This window comes from Myotis davidii, unplaced genomic scaffold (genome assembly GCF_000327345.1).
Source record: "Myotis davidii unplaced genomic scaffold, ASM32734v1 scaffold1322, whole genome shotgun sequence".
Taxonomy (NCBI): domain Eukaryota; kingdom Metazoa; phylum Chordata; class Mammalia; order Chiroptera; family Vespertilionidae; genus Myotis; species Myotis davidii.
Window position 1 is genome coordinate 79,477 of NW_006293319.1, and position 7,448 is coordinate 86,924.

The 7,448-nt window shown below is 40.0% G+C and overlaps 1 pseudogene; it reads left to right on the forward strand.

Annotated features, from left to right (window-relative positions):
• The first annotated feature begins 210 nt into the window (after positions 1-210).
• On the forward strand, positions 211-3,465 carry LOC102774294 (annotated as a pseudogene).
• Positions 3,466-7,448: the final 3,983 nt, after the last annotated feature.

Below are 7,448 nucleotides of genomic sequence, written 5' to 3' on the forward strand. Positions count from 1 at the left end.
TGCATGTCCCATCTCACAACGCCTGTATGGCTACTGGCCCTGAGAAGTTTGAAAGCCTGCTGTGGCCTAGGGATGAGTGGCTGCGTTTGTGCATTGGTTGCAGGCAAGATTCAGTAGCGTGTGACCCTGTAAAGCAAAACCTGATGCTGCTTCTGGACCACCCATGTGCTCTTTTCTCTGGTACTTTGCCCCAAGCAGATACATCACAGCATGAATGAAATGAACCTGAGACCAGTGAGGGTGGAGCGGTTGACATCATTCTCTGTGAGCAGCGCCTTGCCAGCATCAGGGAGTCACCTGGGTTTTGCTGCCTCACCCACTCACAATGCCATCCCTGCCTCAGTCCAGCCAGTGGCAGTTACAAACCTGGGTCCCTCCCTGAGCTCTCTGCCATCTGCATTGTTTCTGATGCTCCCAATGTGTATGGTGATCGAGAGGTGTTGTGTGGGTTACTCAAAAGAAACTACACCCTACCTCCACCACCTTATTCCCACCTGGAGAGCAATTACTTCTGAACCATTCTACCTGACATTTTATCTTATTTAGCTGACAGACAACCTCCTCAGTACATCCACCTCAACTCTATAAATGTTGATGTTAATATAGCATTATCTATCACCGCTAATACTTCAGCACTAGATCCCTATTGGTCCAATGGAAATGTTGGATTAGAACAAGGCATTGTTTCAATAGACTCTCGCTCTGTGAACATTCACAGTGCCCACACTTTTCATCCATGAGGTAGCCTTGGACACAAAAATCACTATGGAGAACATCTTTAGGGTTATCAGCCTCATCTCTACAGATGGAATGGCAGAGGAGCTTAAAATGGATGGTGTTGCAGGTGGGAATTCTCAAATCCCAAATGGCTCCAGAAGTCATGAACCTCTCTGCCTGTGGATTATATGAGCAAGAACCTTGCTGCCGACAGTGTAGGGCATGGTGGTGTGATACCCATTCATGGGAATGGCCTGGAACTTCTTGTGGTCATGGAGGCAGCACACAATGCAAGTTGGGTCAAGAGGATATCTGTGCCCTCAGTGACTCCATTCACAGCATGGTCACAAGTCCCAACTCTGTAAGCATGGCTGTCTCTACCTCACACAACATTACCTCCTTAGAATCTGTTTCCCAACATGAAGTTGACCTATGCCTAGAACCTGTGGCTATCTCCTCCATCACCTAGGAGGGTTTCTATGGGAACAGGTCATGTAGATGTGTTATAGGCACCTCTCACTGACACCAGAGAGGTGTTGCCCAACAGGTCCCTGAATCAGTGGGAGGGGAGTATCCCCAACTTCGATTCTTGTCTTCTCATATACAGTGGGGCCTTGACTTATGAGTGTCCTAATGAGTTTTCTGAGATACCAGCTGTCTCTCGACCGATTTTTTGCATTGAGTTGATAGAGTAATTTGAGTTAACGAGCTCCTTAATGAGCTCCTTAATGAGCTCAGTCCTGGAACGAATTAAACTGGAAAGTCAAGGCCCCACTGTAAATGAATTATACAAGAGACCTTGACTGCATTGTAAAAATCCAACTTATTTTATCATTTTTTAAATCTTCACCCAAGGATATTTTTCCATTGATTTTTAGAGAGTGGAAGAGAGAGAGAAAGACAGAGAGAAACGACAATGTGAAAGAAACACATTGATTCGTAGTCTCCTGCATGCACCCTGACCAAACCCAAGGCAGGAGAGGAGTCTGCAACTCAGGTATTTGCCCTTGACCAGAATCGAACCTGGGGTTCTTTGATCCACAGGCCGACACTCTATCCACTGAGCCACACTAGCTAGGCCAAAAAAAGCCAATTTATTAAAGCAATTAAAGCATGCACTTTTATTGAAAAAGAAGAGCAAGCAAACCTACACATCTGGCTTACGAAGCACCGATGGGCTCTCAGCTAATATGAAGAGCAGGTTGGGTGGGGGTTGGAAGCTTTATATACAGTCCTGTCTATAGATTTTAAAACTCCTTTGCTGACTATTTTGGTACAGATTAACTTCCAAGGTACCTTTTTTTTTACTTTCTTGTGCCCTCCCCAGAATTCATGAGAAGCACCTGGCAACTTTGTCTTGCCAAGCCTTTCGACTCCTGGCTTCTCTGCTTAGGGCAGGGGTTCTCAACTTTGGCTGCACATTAGAATCACCTGGGAAACTTTTTAAAATCATGATTTCTGGGCCTCATCCTCTGGAAATTCTGTTTCTTTGTTACTAATGTTGTGGCTTTACCCCATAACAAAGAAACAGAATTTCCGGAGGATAAGGCCCAGAAATCAGGATTTTAAAAAGATTCTCAGGTGATTCTAATGTGCAGCCAAGGTTGAGAACCACTGGCTTAGGGAATAAAACTGCCCTTTTTTTTCCTTTCCCCCTTCCCCCCTCCCTTCCTTCATTCTCTCATTAGGGAGGTTTTTAAACCATTTGCTCTTTTGTCCTTGGCTGGGGAAGATAATGGCTTGTTAGTTACAAGATGATTTCAAATTGCCCACACTGTTTGGCCTTGTTTTAACTTTCCTGTCTCAGTTTCCCTATTCCTCCTGCCCTGGAATACTGTAACAGATGTATCTTTGAACAGTCGTTATTTTGTACCACCTTCACGACAAATGGAAGAATCCAATACAAACAAGGAAAATACGGCAACCTTGTTCACAACTTGGTGCACATTCTGTGACTGAGCCTATTCCTCAGACCGCCCTGATCACCGACCAGTGACTTCTGTTCCTGACACTCCAGTAGAGAGAAGAGTGAGGCTTTCTCTCCCAAAGCACCTTGTTCTCAACCACTCAATTGTGGAAGCAAAAGTTTTTTTGTGGACTGGAGAGACCATTCCTGTGTGGACTTGCTTTGGGCCTTTCATTGGCCACCAAAGTAATTCCATGAAAGTAACAGAATGGACAGACAAGATAGTTAAACATATTTAGAAGTTATACCACAATGGTGTCCTAGAATTCTGCATTGTTACAACTGATAAAAATGAATGCAATTGGATAATGTTTGTGCAAAGCCAGTAACTGGGAAGAGCAGAGTTTGGTGGATTATACCCATGATGAAATAATTTATTTTTGTACCTCACAAGATATTCCTCCCGAAAGGGAACTGCTTTTTTATTACAACCAGGATTATGTTCAGCAGATTTGTGTTCCTGAACACCCAGATGTAACTGTGGCAAAGAGTGCAGTTCTTATACAGAATTCAAAGCCCACCTGACAGCCACATCCACAACCATCTTCCTAACCAGGGCCACAGGCCCACTCAGCAAAGAAAGAAAGTGGAAGTGCTCAATGTGCCCTGGAGTTTTTATCTCTCCTTCCAAACTTCATATCCACTTCTAGGGTCACATAAGTATGAAGCCCCACAGGTGTGATTTCTGTAGCAAAGTTTTTAGTGATCCCAGAATCCTGTGGACCCACCTCAAGATACATACAGATAAATTCCTAAATAGATGTGGTATAATCATACATTAGAATATTATCCAGTTATAAAAATAAAATACTAACATATTGTTCCATGGATGAACATTAAAAAATGTTAAGATAATTGAAAGGAGTCACAGTGTGGTGATGGTCAGAGGGAAGGGGGAACTGGGGGCTGGGTGGAAGGTGGCAAAGGGGAGTAAAATGGGGACATCTATAATAGCATCAAAAATAAAAATAAAAGGAAAAAAAGATCACATACTGTATTATTTCATTTATTTGAAATGTCCAGAATAGGCAAATCCATGGAACCAAAACTATTAGTGCTTCTGATGGATTGGGGGAGGAAGAAAGGGTTAGAGGGGTTGTTTGATACATGATATGGCATTTCTACTTGGGATGAAAAAATGCATACTAAAATTATATAGTGGAGACACAACTATGCAAATATGTTAAAACTTTTAAATTATACAGTTATAGGCTCAATTCCAAGATGGCTGCACACTAGGAAAGCCCCATTGTCAGCTTGCTCCCAGCACTGGACCAGATTTGCAGCTAAACTGCAGAACATTCAGCTTGAAAAGCCAATTGAAAAATAGCTGATTTAAAATATTGTGAGTGGAGACTGCAGAGAGGGGACAGGAAAAGACAGGGAGAGGGACCCAGACACCCTGCATTGCCCAGTGCCATGGGGGAAGGGATAGCAATTCAGAACAAGGACATTCAAGATGAGAGACCTGAGAAAGACCCAGCCCCTGGGTTAGAGGCCCACTGGAATACTTAAGGATCCACCCTACCATGTATTAGAGGCCACACAGGGACAGCAACACACATTGCCTTGTACTGGACACCTCCTACCTAGGAGGTCCAGGACCAACACACCAAGGGGACAGATTCAACAACATAGGAACAAAATCTAGCAAGCTCCATAAATAGCAGATTGAAAGTTTTTTTCTTTCTTCTCTTTTTTATTTCATACTAGAGGCCCGGTGCATGAAATTTGTGCATGGGTGGGAGTGGGAGGGTCCCTTAGCTTGGCCTGCAATGACACCAGCATCCGGTGCCTCGGCCTCTGGCCAGAGGCCCCTCCCTCCCTCTGTGTGGCTGGGGCATGGGACACTGGGCTCGCATTGCTGGGGCAATGCTGCCAGCATCCCATCCTGGCCGCTAAGGGCTCTGCCATCTTTGTGACAGAGTGATGATGAAGAGTGATGATGAATTTGCATATTACCCTTTTATTAGATAGGATACTCTTATTTCTCTTTCCTTGTAATTCTATTTTGTTCCTCTTTCATTTTTCTTGTTTTATTTTTATTTATTGTATTTTTTACTGTTCTTTTCATTTTTCTTTTTCTAGTCTATATTTTATTTATCATAATTATTATTTTTAAATTATTATTTCATTTATTTTTTCTTTCTTTTCTTTTTTATCCTAATTCTGTTTCTTTTCTCTTGCTTAAAGATTTCATATTATCTTTTTGGTTTCTTTTTTCCTCCTCTAATTATTTTGGTCTTGTGTCTGTCTTTTCATATTCTTTTCTTTTTTAAGTCTTTTTTTTTTGTCATAGTGTATGATCTTTCTAATGTAATGCTGAATCTGATTTGCTAGAATTGTGTCAAGGATTTTAGCATCTATGTTCATCAGGGATACTGGCCTGTAATTCTCTTTCTTTGTAGTGTCTTTATCTATTTTTTGGATTAGGGTAATTCTTTATATTGTTCATTCCTCTTGAGTTTTTAGAATAGTCTGATGAAGAGAGGCGTTAGTTCTTCTCTGAATGTTTTGTAAAACTCCCCTGTGAAGCTATCTGGATCAGGGCTTTTGTTTGCTGGAAGTGCTTTATTTACAACTTCAATTTCATCAGTCGTTATGGGCCTATTCAAGTTTTGTGATTCTTCCTGATTGAGTTTTGGAAGACTGTATTTTTCTAGGAATATGTCCATTTCATTATGGTTGTGCAGTTTATTGGAATAGAGTTATTCATAATATTTTTTCATAATCATTTGTATTTCTGAGGGATCGGTTGTTACTTCACCTCTTTCATTTCTTATTTTGTTTATTTGTGTCCTCTTTGTTTCCTGATGAGATTGATTTGAAGTTCATCAATCTTGTTTATCCTTTCAAAACACCAGCTCTTGGTTTTCCTGATCTTTTGTATTTTTTTTGTCTCTATGTCATTTATTTCTGCTCTGATCTTTATTATTTCCTCCTTTCTGTCCACTCTAGGCTTTTCTGTTGCTCTCTTTCTACTTCTTTAAGTTATAGGGTTAGATAATTTATTACCATTTATTCTTGTTTTTTGAGTTAGGCCTATAGTGCGATGAACTTCCCTCTCAAGACTGCTTTCACTGTTCCCCAGTGTGGATCTCTTTGGTAACCCAATCATTGTTTAATAGCATGCTATTTAGCTTCCAAGTGTTTGATTTTTTAAATTGTTTTTATTGTAGTTTATTTCTAATATTATGCCATTGTGATCTAAGATGCTTGATAGGATTTCAATCTTCTTAAATTTGAAGAGACTTTGCCTGTGTCCCAATATGTGTTCTATCTTTGAAAATGTCTTGTGCACACTGGAGAAGAATGTGTAGTCTGTAGCATTGGGTGAAATGTTCTGAAGATGTTGATTAATTCCTTTGTGATCTAGTGAGTCTTTTAGGCTTGCTGTTTCTTTGCTGATTTTTTGTTTAGAGGATTTATCCAGTGATGTCAATGGGGTATTAAAATCCCTTACAATGATTGTGTTGCTGTTGATCTCTCCCTTAATATCTTCCAGAAGTTTTTTTTTTTTTTAAATGTATTTATTTGGTTGCTCTTGTATTAGGTGCATATATATTTACCAGAGTTATATCTTGTTGTTGAATTGCTCCTATTAGTATTATGATGTGGATGCCCTTATCTCTTGTTATGGCCTTCACTTTGAGGTCTATTTTGCCATATATAAGTATTGCTATCTCAGCTTTTTTTAAATTTCCATTTGCCTGAAAAATTTTTTTTTTCATCCCCTCACTTTCAGTCTGTGTGAGTCCTTTTTTTCTGAGGTGAGCCTTAGTAGACAACAAATATAGGGGTCATGTTTTCTTATCCACTGAGCTACCCTATGTCTTTTTATTGGAGCATTTAATCTATTTATATTTGAGGTTATTATTGATAGGTACTTGGTTGTCACCATATTTAATTTTTATGCCTATTTTCCTTCTTCCCTGTCTATTTCTTCTTTTCACAGCAGTCCCTTTAGCCAGTCATACATTACTGGTTTGGTGGAAATAAAATCCTTAGGCCTTTTTTGTCTGTTAAGCTCCTGATTTCACCTTCAATTTTGAATGATAGCCTTGCTGGGTATAGTATTCTTGGATTCAGACACTTTCATTGCATGACTGTATATTTCATTCCATTACCTTCTGGCCTGATGTGTTTCTGTTGAGAAATCAGTTAATATTCTAATGGGAGATCCCTTGTAGGTAACTTTCTGTCTCTCTGGCAGCCTTTAAGATTATTTTTTTGTTGATTTTTGCCAATTTAATTACTATGTGTCTTCGTGTCAGTCTTTTGGGGTTCATCTTGTTTGGGACTCTGTGTGCTTGTTTGTGGACTTGTGTGACTTTTCTTCCCAACATCAAGGTAATTTTCTGTCATTATTTCTTCAAACAGGTTATTTATTTATTTTTTTATTTGTACTACTTTTTTATTTTCTAAAGTTTTACATATGGCTCCTTTTCCCCCAATTGGCACCCCCCCAGCCATTCCCACCCCGGGCAAGCCCCCACTGCCCCAGTGTCTGTGTCCATTGATTATGCTAATATGGATGCATACAAGCCCTTTTGTTGCTCTCTAATCACCCCTCCCCTGCCATTTGTCTCTAGATTGATCTATTCTTGTTCATCAAATTATGTTGATCATTATATCCCCCATATGAGTGAGATCACGTGATATTTATCTTTCTCTCACTGGCTTATTTCACTTTGTATAATGCTCTCCAGTTCCATCCATGCTGTTGCAAATAGTAAGAATTACTTTTTTTTTTTTTTTCGAAAGA